The 13,438-nt window shown below is 42.5% G+C and overlaps 1 protein-coding gene across 11 annotated transcripts in view; it reads left to right on the top strand.

Moving 5' to 3' along the window:
• The first annotated feature begins 5,718 nt into the window (after window positions 1-5,718).
• synj1 (synaptojanin 1) overlaps window positions 5,719-13,438 on the top strand; it is a 61,353-nt gene continuing 53,633 nt past the window's right edge. For 8 of the 11 annotated variants that reach the window (XM_008107593.3, XM_008107589.3, XM_008107590.3 and 5 more), the window contains exon 1: window positions 5,732-5,889. The gene's annotated coding sequence lies outside the window, so the exon portion shown is untranslated. Of the gene's footprint in view, window positions 5,890-13,438 lie in introns of all 11 variants that reach the window. The other 3 variants (XM_008107598.3, XM_008107596.3, XM_008107597.3) reach the window with 2 other exon arrangements.

Raw genomic sequence — 13,438 nt, 5'->3', positions numbered from 1 at the left:
TATCTTGTTTTCTGTTGATGTATTGATGATAATAACTAAAATTAACAATTGCAATTACATAACCGTCTTTTGGAGTTTGCAGTAAAATGCAGTTGTTTGCAGTGATAATACTTCATTATGTAAACAGAATTTTCATTCTGAAATGAACATTGCTAAATTAATGTATGTTTAATAATCACTAACTTCCACTGGAAATATTTTCTCATCTTATCTTAATTTAGCAGATTCCTATCCTAACTATGCATATACTTGATGCTAGTCCTGAATCTGCCTGATTAATTCTTGGCTAAAGCGTTTACATTCTATTTAGGCTGCCATATGATTTTAAAAAGCTGTTCTCGGGCATAATGAGGTGAAAAATAAGGTCCATGCCACACAAAGTAAATTTAAATATATGTCAAGACTCCCAGACAGTCATTTTTTTATTTTAAAAACTGCTCTTTTTTCAAGCTGTTTAAGTGGTAATCTGAGTGACAACCTACTATAGTCTTCTGTAGATTTGCTCAGCAATCATCAATTAATTATCATGCTCACATTTCATTAGTAGTCCCAGGCAATCAACATCAATTAAATTCTTTATTATAGGATAGGCACGGGCTGTTAGGAATTGTGGAAACATCTGGAGGGCCAAACTTTGCCCATGCCTATTACAGGACAAGAGCTCTTATGCAGATTAGGAGCTCCATTCCAATAACATATAGAGCTCCACCTATTTGCACATCTGTTTTAAAAATATACTGTCTCTATAAAACATTTATGCTATACAGAAGAAAAGTTAAACTTCTTTTATATTCTTTTAAACCACATTTCAGGTAGAAAAGTCAAAGAAGAGACTCTTAACTGAAAACCTTATCCTAGCATTTTATGTTAAGAGAATGAAATAGTACTAATTTATGAAAGGCAGATATAAATTATTATTTTACTGTTTGAATGTATTAACTCAAGTGAGAAAGTGATAGCTAGCTGTATCCAGTCTACTTTCGGTTTGCATACTTTCCCTTACTATTTTGATTTTGCTATTTCAATTTCTAAAAAGATACAGGTATAGAAGTCATGTACTTTGGGTTTCTAAAACCTGATGAATCATTTCGCTAAACTTGGGATCTGCATACAGACAACTGGGTAGATCTAATTCTGGCATAACCTTTCCACGTTAAGTAACTCGTGTCACCTAAAAATAGAACAAGACAGTGGCTATAGTCCTAAAGCTCTTAGAAAGAATAGGCCAGAAAGCAGTCTTGGCAGAAATTAAATATCAGAGTACAATGACAGATGCAGGGAGGTGTGATAGAGTTAATATGCGAAGCCTTCCTACTCTGACCTTCACTTTGTACACAATGATAAAGGCATTTAGTCATGCCATTAAAAAAGAAACACCATTAAAAAAGAAAAAAATCCCACTACCATAGGATTATGTAGTGTGACAGATCTGTCAAGTAATTATCCAGCAGCAATAAAACATTTTTAATATACAGGTAATACACTTTTTGACTTCATGCCTGTAATTACTACCTACTTTAATAAATTTGACAAAAAGCAGTGGTCCTGGGGGCCACATATACTTCTTCTGAGACAGTGGATGGCAACCCATGCTAAAAATGTGGGATTTTCTTTTTCAGATTCAAGCCACATAGCGTGGGGCTTTGGCATCTGTTGAGTTTGGTTCCAAGACCTGTTTATGAATCCATCAATGGTCAAGTCCCATTATTTACAATAGCATAATAAAATGGTGCCCCGTAAATGGAATAACAAAATCATGGCCTGCCTTTTGAAAAGTGTGTGTATATGTGTATAGTTAAAGAAATGGATGATTAAATCAATGGATACAGAGGGCCTACTTTACGCTCCGACTTTTTTTCCAAAGTAGGCTGAAAATCACTTCTCTTGTAGCATACTGCAAGTCACTTCTGGTGTGAGAGAATCAGCTGTCTTCAAATATGCTGAACAGACTGCACTCTGGCACCATGAGATGCAGAGTCAACCTTAAGAAATGAAGCTACAAAGTGAAGTCCACAACATTTGAGTGTGGAGAAGAACAAACCACAGGCCGCTTACTACAATGTAGCCTGAGTCCCACCACATGCTCAATGAAGGACCTTCTCGCTGCAAAACCAGAGGCACTCCAAGTGGCCAGCTTCTGGTCAAGGGAAATCTAGTATAATGTCAAGTTTTGTCTTTGTGTGTTTTTAAGATACATAATAACTGTACCCTCAATTCGCTTCTGACATGATCAATACTCTTGTTTTAAAGCGCACACACTTTTAAAGGCCCAAAACAGTCCAGTAACTTCCCAAACTGCATTTATTCCTTGATGCAATGTTGAGTTTTAAAATGTTTAAAATGACATAAAATTGGGAAATAAGGGCTGTAAGACAGACCATAGATGTGGCCCGTAAGGTATGCGTTTCTATAAGTAAATCCTACTGTCTTTGGACCCTTCCACACAGCCTTACAACCCATAATATTAAGGCTGAGGCCCCTGGTGGCACAGCAGGCTAAACCACTGAGCTGCTGAATGGGAAGCGGAGTGAGCTCCCGCTGTTAGCCCCAGCTTCTGCCAACCTAGCAGTTTGAAAACGTGAGTAGATCAATAGGTACTGCTCTGGCAGGAAGGTAATGGTACTCCATGCAGTCATGCCGGCCACATAACCTAGGAGGTGTCTATGGACAATGTCGGCTCTTTGGCTGAGAAATGGAGATGAGCACCAATCCTCAAGAGTCAGTCAAAACGAGACAATGTCAGTGGGAAACCTTATCATGGCAGAAAGTCCCACAGTATCTGCTTTGAACTGGGTTATCTGAGTCCATATTGCCATATATTCCAGTTCAAAGCAGATGTGGGGTTTTTATACAGCTGTATGGAAGGGTTATTCCATGACATTTACATCTGAGTTAACAGGCTTAGGCCCCTTCCACACAATTGTATAAAATTCAGCATCAGCTGCTTTGAACTGCGTTATATGGCAACTAGCTGTGCCCGGCCACGCGTTGCTGTGGCGAAGAATGGTGGTATGGGAAATAAAGTATTGAGGAATTGGTGGTAGTTAAGGTCAAGGGTAAAGGTTTTCCCCAGACATTAAGTCCAGTCGTGTCTTACTCTGGAGGTTGGTGCTCATCTCCATTTCTAAGCCGAAGAACCGGCGTTGTCCGTAGACTCCTCCAAGGTCATGTGGGATGACTACATGGAGCGGCGTTACCTTCCCGCCGGAGCAGTACCTATTGATCTACTCACATTGGCATGTTTTCGAACTTCTGGGTTGGCAGAAGCTGGGGCTAACAGTGGGGGCTCTCTCCGCTCCCCCAATTCAAACCTTTCGGTCCAGAAGTTCAGCAGCTCAGCGCTTTAACACGCTGCGCCATCAGGGGATATTATTTCCTAAAGGTTGTGAATATACAATATTTCTGATTGGTTTTTTTTGTTTGTTGGAGGCAAGTATGAATGCTGCAATTAGAAAAAATGATTAGGATGTAATGGCCTTGCAGCTTTAAAGCCTGGCTGTTTCCTCCCTGAGTGAATTTTTTGTTGGGAGGTGTTAGCTGGCCCTGATTGTTTCCTGTCTGGAATTCCCTTGTTTTCAGAGTGGTATTGTTTGCGATATTTTATGTGCTTCTACTGTCTGTGGCCCTGAGAAAACAGAGGATTTTCCAGACTTTGATGATGGGAATACTTTATTGGGAGGTGTTAGCTGGCCCTGATTGTTTCCTGTGTGGAATTCCCGTTTATTTACTGTCCTGGTTTTAGAGATTATATTGTTCTGCATTATTCTATCCCAGTAATTATTTCATATTAAAAAAGAATCTCACTTATCCAACATTCGCTTATACAATGTTCTGGATTATCCAACGCAGTCTGCCTTTTCATAATCAATGTTTTTGTAGTCAGTGTTTTAAATTCATTGTGATATTTTAGTGGTAAATTTGTAAATACAGTACAGTAGAGTCTCACTTATCCAACATAAACGGGCCGGCAGAACGTTGGATAAGCGAATATGTTGGATAATGAGGAATTAAGGATAACCCTATTAAACATCAAATTAAGTTATGATTTTACAAATTAAGCACCAAAACATCATGTTAGACAACAAATTTGTCAGAAAAAGTAGTTCAGTACACAGTAATGCTATATAGTAATTACTGTATTTATGAATTTAGCACCAAAATATCACAATATATTGAAAGCATTGACTACAAAAATGCATTGGATAATCCAGAACGTTGGATAAGCGAGTGTTGGATAAGTGAGACTCTACTGTAAATACTACATAGCATTACTGCGCATGGAACTACTTTTTCTGTCAAATTTGTTGTATAATATGATGTTTTGGTGCTTAATTTGTATAACGATTACCTAATTTGATGTTTAATTGGCTTTTCCTGAATCCCTTCTTATTATCCAACATATTCACTTATCCTGCCGGCCTGTTTACGTTGGATAAGTGAGACTCTACTGTATATTTCTAATCTTATATTATCTGCTCAGAATTGGATTATATGAGGCCCCTTCTTCACAGTTGTATAAAATGCACACTGAAGTGGATTATATGGTAGTGTGGAGTCAAGATAATCCAGTTCAAAGCAGATAATATAAGATTATAAATGGGTTATAGAGCTGTGTTGAAGGGCCTTGAGTCTACACTGCCATATAATCCAGTGCAAATTAGATAATCTCTGGAAGAAGTCTAAGTGAGGCCTAAATCTGCCTGTCCCCTAACTGAAACCTGGCTGTCCCTTGGTTGCTAGGCAACCACGTGGGCAGAGATTAGCCCTCTAAACTGGCAGCAATTGGATAAAAAAAATTATTGCTCTCCCTCTAATTAGGACTTTATTTTTCTTTTCTTTTTGTTGTATCAACCTTGAGGCATGGATGATGGGTTGTGTTGTCAAATTTTGAGGTTGGGGGGCCTGTACTTTTGTTGTTTTGTGAATCGCTGTGATGCCATCACTCTTTTATATATATAGATGCGGACTCGGGGCCCTTCCGCACATCCCTATATCCCAGAATATCAAGGCAGGAAACCCCACATTTTCTGCTTTGAACTGGAATATATGGCAGTGTGGACTCAGATAACCTGCCTTGATATTCTGGGATTTCCTGCCTTGATATTCTGGGATATAGGGCTGCGTGGAAGGGCCCTGAGATAAACCAGTTCAAAGTATTGTGGGTTATCTGCCTTGGCATTTTGGGTTATATGGCTGTGTGGAAGATCCTTTAGTGTTATAAAAGCAAGATGTGGAGACGACGAAAAAATCCAGGACTGGCAGCCAAATATTTCACACGCATAGGAAGGATTTTTTCTTAAAAGAGATGTGGACAAAAACGATGCTGGGTTTAAAAAAAACAAAAAACGAATTTGCTGAGTCAGCAACTCTTCTTAAAGGAAACGGATGCGCCTCCGGAGGGTTGCGTTTTCCAGTGAGTCATACTTCAAAAACAACCCATCTTGCCTCCTGGCAGACAGCAGGGATTGCTAGGCAAACCCCAACCATACACAATTAGAGTGACTCTAAGGCAGGCCTGGGCAAACTTGAGCCCTCCCTCCAGGTGTTTTGGACTTCAACTCCCAGCATTCCTCACAGCCTCAGGTCCTTTCCTTTTCCCCCTCAGCCGCTTAAGCGGCTGAGGGGGAAAAGGAAGGGGCCTGAGGCTGTGAGGAATGCTGGGAGTTGAAGTCCAAAACACCTGGAAAGAGGGGCCAAATTTGCCCAGGCCTGCTTCAAGATACAACAATTTCCCTGGAGACAGAGCGCCCCTCCTTCCCTCTTTCCTCCCACAACTTCCGGTCTGGAGGGGAGGGGGCGGGGCAGTGCGGAAGCGGCGGCCCCGCCGGAGAGGAAGTGAGGCCAGCGCCTCAGGCAGCGGCTGCACGAAGAACCCCGCGGAGGTGGCCGGTAAGGGCAGCGAACCGCATCTCTTCCGAGTGCCTGTTTTGCCTCAGTGTTGGGAGGATCTCGAGCCCCTTTAAGCCGAGGAAGCCGTTAGAAAAGGATCTCAAGATGGAGGAGTCGTGAGCGCCGGCCTGTCACGGCAAGGAAGGAAGCAGGGAGGGAGAGATGGAGGGGGGCCTTCGGTATAATCCCTTCGGTATGGGATTATGCCCAGCGCCTTGGCAAAGACGCTAGCCAAAGCTTCCCGCCTGCTTGAGAAGCCGGGCATCTGCCACCGGCCTCACTCCCTGAGGAAACGGAGATGAGGAGCCTTGGCGGCCGTCTTTTGCCCCCACCTGCCCAAGGAGAAGGGACAAGGAAGGGTCCCCATCTCCTGCTTCCTCCCCTTCCGTCCAGCCCTATATCCCAGAATATCAAGGCAGAAAGTCCCACATGATTTAGTCTGGACTCAGATAACCCAGTTCAAAGCAGATATTGTGGGATTTTCCGCCTTGGTATTCTGGGGTAAAGATCTGTGTGAAAGGGCCCAAAGACCCCTTTGGGCACCGCAGATGAAACATCGCTTTGGGAACGCAATAAAGTACCCCTTTTGCCTAATGGGCAAAAGAAGCCTGCCAGTTCTGGCCGCCCTTAGAGCATTTGGTATTTCTGTGTATGGCTCCCAAGGTGCTGTTTTCTTTGCTCGCAAATTCTGAGGCAGTTCCCGGCTGTGCTTCCATCACTGCTGTCATTAGTAATGAGATTTTTTTGCCTTGAGGTTCATTAAGGGCCCTTCTGTCCAGCCATTTGACCCCGAAAATCAAGGTAGGAAATTACAAAATATATGCTTTGAACTGGGTTATCTAAGGGCCCTTCCACCCAACCATATAACCCCAAATATCAAGGCAGAAAATCCCACAGTATCTACTTAAACTGGGTTATCGTAAGAGCCCTTCCACCCAACCATATAACCCCAAATATCAAGGCAGAAAATCCCACAATATCTACTTGAACTGGGTTATTGTAAGAGCCCTTCCACACAGCCATATAACCCAGAATATCAAGATAGAAAATCTTACAATATCTTCTTTGAACTGGGTTATCTAAGGGCCCTTCCACACAGCCATATAACCCAGAATATCAAGGCAGGAAATCCCACAATATCTGCTTTGAACTGGGTTATCTAAGGACCCTTTCACACAGCTATATAACCCAGAATATCAAGGCAGGAAATCCCACAATATCTGCTTTGAACCCGTTCATCTAAAGGCCCTTCCACACAGCCATATAATCCCAAATATCAGGGTAGAAAATCCCACAATATCTGCTTTGAACTGGTTTATCTAAGGGCCCTTCCACCTGGCCATATAACCTAGAATATCAAAGAAGGAAATCCCACAATATCTGTTTGAACTGGAATATATGGCAGTGTGTACTCAGATAACCCAGTTCAAAGCAGATATTGTGGGGGTTTTTACCTTGTTATTCTGGTTTATTTGGCTATGTGGAAGGGCCCTGAGTCCGTACTGTTATATGTTCCAGTTCAAAGCAGTTAATGTGGGATTGTATTCACCTGTGTGGAAGGGGCATCAGAAATCTATTTCCTTATGGTGAGGCTGTATCTCTGCCATGGAATTGCAACACAATTCAAAGCAAAACATGTCGCTTGATGTTCTTTTATATCACATTCTTCTGTATCTCATTGGAGTTTTTAAAGAAGCAGATGTTTATATCTGGTTATTGTGCATGTATAAATTACATCACATTCTTCTGTATCTCAGAGTTTTTTTTAAGAAGCAGATGTTTATATCCAGTTATTGTGCGTGTATAAACACATTGCAGTTATATATTTTTACCACTTGTAATCATAAATTATTGGTGGGTGTTATAGCCTTGGAGGCGTCTACATACAATCAGGAAACACATCTTGTGGAGGACCACAGTTTCTTAGATACCACTCAGTGGACCACCCTGGATCAATGCGCAGGGGATAGCCCTGACGGGGACAGTGCATCACCACAGTCACACTTACGTAATCATGCAAATGCTCCATCCCCAATCATAGACCAGGAGCAACAGGAACATCCTTGGGAGAGTAATGGGCTCTCGGATGTATCTCAATGGATTGTCATTGATGAATGCACTGGGGATGTTGAGGAGGAGGACAACACTTTACACCTACATGATTCACTTCAACAGGAACACTCTTCAGGGGACATACACACTGTCTTGCACAAAAGGGACCCTGTCAATCCTCAAAGGAAACAGGTCTTGGTAGTAGGTGACTCCCTCCTTAGAGGAACGGAAGCCATCATTTCCAGACCGGATGGGATGGCTCGAGAAACATGCTGCCTCCCGGGGGCAAAAATACACCATATCACTCAGAGGCTCAGCAGGCTCCTAAAGCCCCATCACCCTCCCCACCTTATGTTGATTCATGTAGGTACCAATGACACCGCTAGGCATACTTTTCAAAAGATCACAAATGATTTTGGAGCTCTGGGAACAAAGCTAAAACTGTATAATGTACATGTGATCTTTTCATCCCTCCTCCCTGTTGTAGGACACGGCTCTACAAGGGCCGGAAAAATAGTACAGGTCAATAACTGGCTCAGAAAATGGTGTCAAGAGGAGCATTTTGGCTTCCTTGACCATGGTCTACTCTTCCAAGAGGATGGACTACTAGCAAGCGATGGGGTGCATCTCACACAAGTAGGAAAACATCTTTTTGCACACAGACTCACAAACCTCATCAGGCGCACTTTAAACTAGATCCACTGGGGGAGGGGAACAACAGCCTGGCGAACACTATATTACCCACGACCACAGGGAACCGTCGAAAGGCTAAACGGAGGGCTGCACAAACACAGCAAGGACCAAGTACAGAGAGCACAATAATCCCAAATAAACAGTTCGAGGGGAGGTCACAGGGGCTTACATGTCTTTACACTAATGCTCAGAGCATGGGAAATAAGCAAGACGAACTCCAACTCCTAGCGCAGCACCACACATACGATGTCATAGGCATCACTGAAACCTGGTGGGATGACTCCCATCACTGGAATTTAACCATTGAGGGCTATAACCTCTTTCACAGAAATAGAACAAAGGGGAGAGGAGGGGGAGTAGCTTTATATGTCAAAAACAGTTACGTTGCAGAAGAAATGCAAGACTGTAATCCGGGAAACCAGCTTGAAAGCATCTGGATAAGAATCAAGGGAACCGGGACTCAAAAAGATCTTGTCGTGGGTGTCTACTACAGACCTCCGAGTCAGGATGAAGGACTTGATGAAGCCTTCTGTCAACAGCTGACCAAACAGGCACAAAGAAGAGATATAGTAGTCATGGGCGATTTCAATTATCCCGATATCTGCTGGAAAACAAACTCAGCCAAGAGTACAAAGTCCAACAAATTCCTCACTTGCCTTGCAGATAATTTTATGGTCCAGAAGGTAGAAGAGGCAACAAGGGGATCAGCAACTCTTGATCTAATCTTAACAAATGTGGAAGACCTGATCAATACAGTTGAAGTAGTTGGATCCTTAGGGGCAAGTGACCATGTGCTCCTGCAGTTTGCAATACAAAGGAATGCTGAAACTAAGACAAGTCAAACACGCATTCTGGACTTTAAGAGAGCTGACTTCCAAAAAATGAAGGAATTACTGAGCGGCATCCCATGGACACCGATATTAAAAAACAAGGGAGTTAAGGATGGATGGGAGTTTTTCAAAAGTGAAATACTCAAGGCGCAAATGCAAACAGTGCCAACAAAGAAGAAAAATAAGACAAGTGCAAAGAAGCCAGAATGGATGTCCAAAGAACTTCTAACTGAGCTAAAGCTCAAAAGTGACATGCACAAGAAGTGGAAAAGGGGAGAAATCACCAAAGAAGAATTCAAACGTATAGCCAACACCTGTAGGGAAAAGGTTCGCAAGGCTAAAGCACAAAATGAGCTCAGGCTTGCCAGGGACATAAAAAACAACAAAAAAGGCTTTTTTGCTTACGTTGGTAGAAAAAGGAAGAAAAAGGAGGCGATAGGGCCATTGCAAGGAGAAGATGGGGTGATGGCGACAGGGGACAGGGAAAAGGCAGAACTACTTAATGCCTTCTTTGCCTCGGTCTTCTCAGAAAAAGAAAGCCATCTTCAACCTCAGCAACACGGAATGGACGAAGGATTGGGGGAAATCCAACCCCAAATAGGGAAACAAGTTGTCCAGGAACACTTGGCCTCTCTAAATGAATTCAAGTCCCCAGGGCCAGATCAGCTACACCCAAGAGTACTGAAGGAACTAGCGGAAGTTATTTCAGAACCACTGGCAATTATCTTCGAGAGTTCTTGGGGAACGGGAGAAGTCCCAGCAGATTGGAGGAGGGCGAATGTGGTCCCTATCTTCAAGAAGGGAAAAAAGAACGACCCAAACAATTACCGTCCGGTCAGCCTCACATCAATACCAGGCAAAATTCTGGAAAAGATCATTAAGGAAGTGGTCTGCGAACACTTAGAAACAAATGCGGTCATTGCTAATAGTCAACACGGATTTACCAAAAACAAGTCATGCCAGACTAATCTGATCTCTTTTTTCGATAGAGTTACGAGTTGGGTCGATACAGGGAATGCTGTGGATGTAGCGTACCTGGATTTCAGTAAGGCCTTCGACAAAGTCCCCCACGACCTTCTGGCAAACAAACTACTAAAATGTGGGCTAGACAAAACTACGGTTAGGTGGATCTGTAATTGGCTAAGCGAACGAACCCAAAGGGTGCTCACCAATGCGTCGTCTTCATCATGGAAAGAAGTGACAAGTGGAGTGCCGCAGGGCTCCGTCCTGGGCCCGGTTCTGTTCAACATCTTTATTAACGACTTAGACGAAGGGTTAGAAGGCACGATCATCAAGTTTGCAGACGACACAAAACTGGGAGGGATAGCTAACACTCCAGAAGACAGGAGCAGAATTCAAAACGATCTTGACAGACTACAGAGATGGGCCAAAACTAACAAAATGAAGTTCAACAGGGACAAATGCAAGATACTTCACTTCGGCAGAAAAAATGGAAATCAAAGATACAGAATGGGGGACGCCTGGCTTGACAGCAGTGTGTGCGAAAAAGACCTTGGAGTCCTCGTGGACAACAAGTTAAACATGAGCCAACAATGTGATGCGGCAGCTAAAAAAGCCAACGGGATTCTGGCCTGCATCAATAGGGGAATAGCGTCTAGATCCAGGGAAGTTATGCTCCCCCTCTATTCTGCCTTGGTCAGACCACACCTGGAATACTGTGTCCAACTTTGGGCACCACAGTTGAAGGGAGATGTTGACAAGCTGGAAAGCGTCCAGAGGAGGGCGACTAAAATGATTAAGGGTCTGGAGAACAAGCCCTATGAGGAGCGGCTTAAAGAGCTGGGCATGTTTAGCCTGCAGAAGAGAAGGCTGAGAGGAGACATGATAGCCATGTACAAATACGTGAGGGGAAGTCATAGGGAGGAGGGAGCAAGCTTGTTTTCTGCTGCCCTGCAGACTAGGACACGGAACAATGGCTTCAAACTACAGGAAAGGAGATTCCACCTGAACATCAGGAAGAACTTCCTCACTGTGAGAGCTGTTCGACAGTGGAACTCTCTCCCCGGGGCCGTGGTGGAGGCTCCTTCCTTGGAGGCTTTTAAGCAGAGGCTGGATGGCCATCTGTCGGGGGTGCTTTGAATGCGATTTCCTGCTTCTTAGCAGGGGGTTGGACTAGACGGCCCATGTGGTCTCTTCCAACTCTACTATTCTATGATTCTATGATTCTATGATTTGTAGAAATAGTGGGAGGGGGTTGAAATTGCTGCGTAGGCCTAGCTCTGCCTTTCAGGCAAAGCAAGGTACAGGTGATTCCTGGCTTGTTATGGAAACAAGGATTGGTGAAGAAGCTTCAGTGGAGACCCCTTTTCCCCACAATAACTTTTCCAGGAGTGAATTTCTCTTCCTTCAACTTCCTGTTCTCTCAGCCTTGTTCTTAACTATGAGTCATTTGTAAGTCAGGTGTTTGTAACTTGGGGACTGACTGTATGGTAAAGCTATGTTACATTAAGTTTGTCTTTATTTGTCTTTATTTGCTTTTAATTACTGTGTTTTAATATAGATATCAAGTCAATACAGAGTTTATGTTATATCATGGGGTATACGATTAGTTATGCCTATTTTTAATAGAAACTGTCAACCAACATTTATGTGGTATCTACTAGTCCCCTTGGATGTTGATTAACTGAGTCTACTGTAGTTGTTTTCAGTAGCAGATAGGGCACAAGAAGCACCAGCACTAGGCCCTTTGCCTGCCCTCAGACTTGGTAGTAGATGCTTTCTCCTTCCCAGCAATGACAACCTGTCAATCCAGCTGGTTCTGGTGGTTTGTAGGAGCACCATTTAATTCCTGTCTTGAAGCACTAAAATGTGTCAGGTCTGGACAACTGCTACCCCTCATTTGGTAGCTGAAGCAGGGGTTTGCATATAGTGCTGAATCATATATTCTGTTCTCGTACCAGTGGTACGATTCGGACTGGTTACCAGTATAGACTAGTTTAGGAGTTTCTGGAAAATTTGCTGCCAGCAATTGGATAACTAATTTTCTTTACCAGAAGAGGGTGAAGCAAATGCACGTTTGCATTCTAAAGCTGAGCCCTGATAATCTTTGGCTCGTGCTAAGCACTGACTATATTTGTAGAAGGCTTGCTAGTATTATAAAACTCTGAGTGGTGCTGAAATCCATTGCACTCTTTTAAAAAACAGACTTGAGTCTGCTTATTCTGTATTTCACAAGAAACATCTGCAGCTACTAGGCCACACTGTATTTTTATTTGGTTTTATATCTGCTTGTATTTAATTTTAAAGGAAATGTTTGTGGGAAATCCTCATTGTGTAATTTGCACTTTACATGAGCAAAGAAGGAGTGCAGAAATGCAACACATTTTGCCAAGGTTAATGTGTTTCAGTGTTCAGACACTGTAATGTTATACAGAAGTTAGTACCTCTTCTTTAGGTGCCAGTTCTCCACCTTCCAAATACCATAATAGCTAGACATACAATAATAAGACAAAGAGTACTGGCATGTTTGAGAACATTTCCTGAATAGAGCAGCTGGTTTAGCTCTGTCGAAACAATTTGATGGTTTATTGTTTCATGAAGTATTACTGCATGGGCACTTACAGTTCTCCTGAAGTAGTAGTTGGATAAATATCAGAAAAATATTCAAGACAGAAAATATTATAGTCAAAATTGAGTATTCGTTTAGATTCAGATGATAAAATAACTCAATATAAAGTGATGAAGATAACTCAATATAAAAGAAATCAGATTAAAAAAACAAAACAACCCATGAAGGAAGCCCATTTAAAAGCATATTTTAGCTGCTTATTAAAAGGTTTACAGTATAGTGATGAGAGCAAATAGACTTTCTTTACTAAACTGTCCCATTCTCTCTACACTAGGGTAGAAAAAAACATTTCTTTTTCTGCAGTATTTCAACAGACCTGCTTAAGAATTGAGCAGAAACATATGATGAGTATTGGGAATTCTTTATATTTTTGTTGCAGAATGTT

This window comes from Anolis carolinensis, chromosome 3 (genome assembly GCF_035594765.1).
Source record: "Anolis carolinensis isolate JA03-04 chromosome 3, rAnoCar3.1.pri, whole genome shotgun sequence".
Classification (NCBI taxonomy): domain Eukaryota; kingdom Metazoa; phylum Chordata; class Lepidosauria; order Squamata; family Dactyloidae; genus Anolis; species Anolis carolinensis.
The sequence above is the reverse complement of the archived record's forward strand: the minus strand, read 5'-3'. Positions and strand labels throughout refer to the sequence as shown.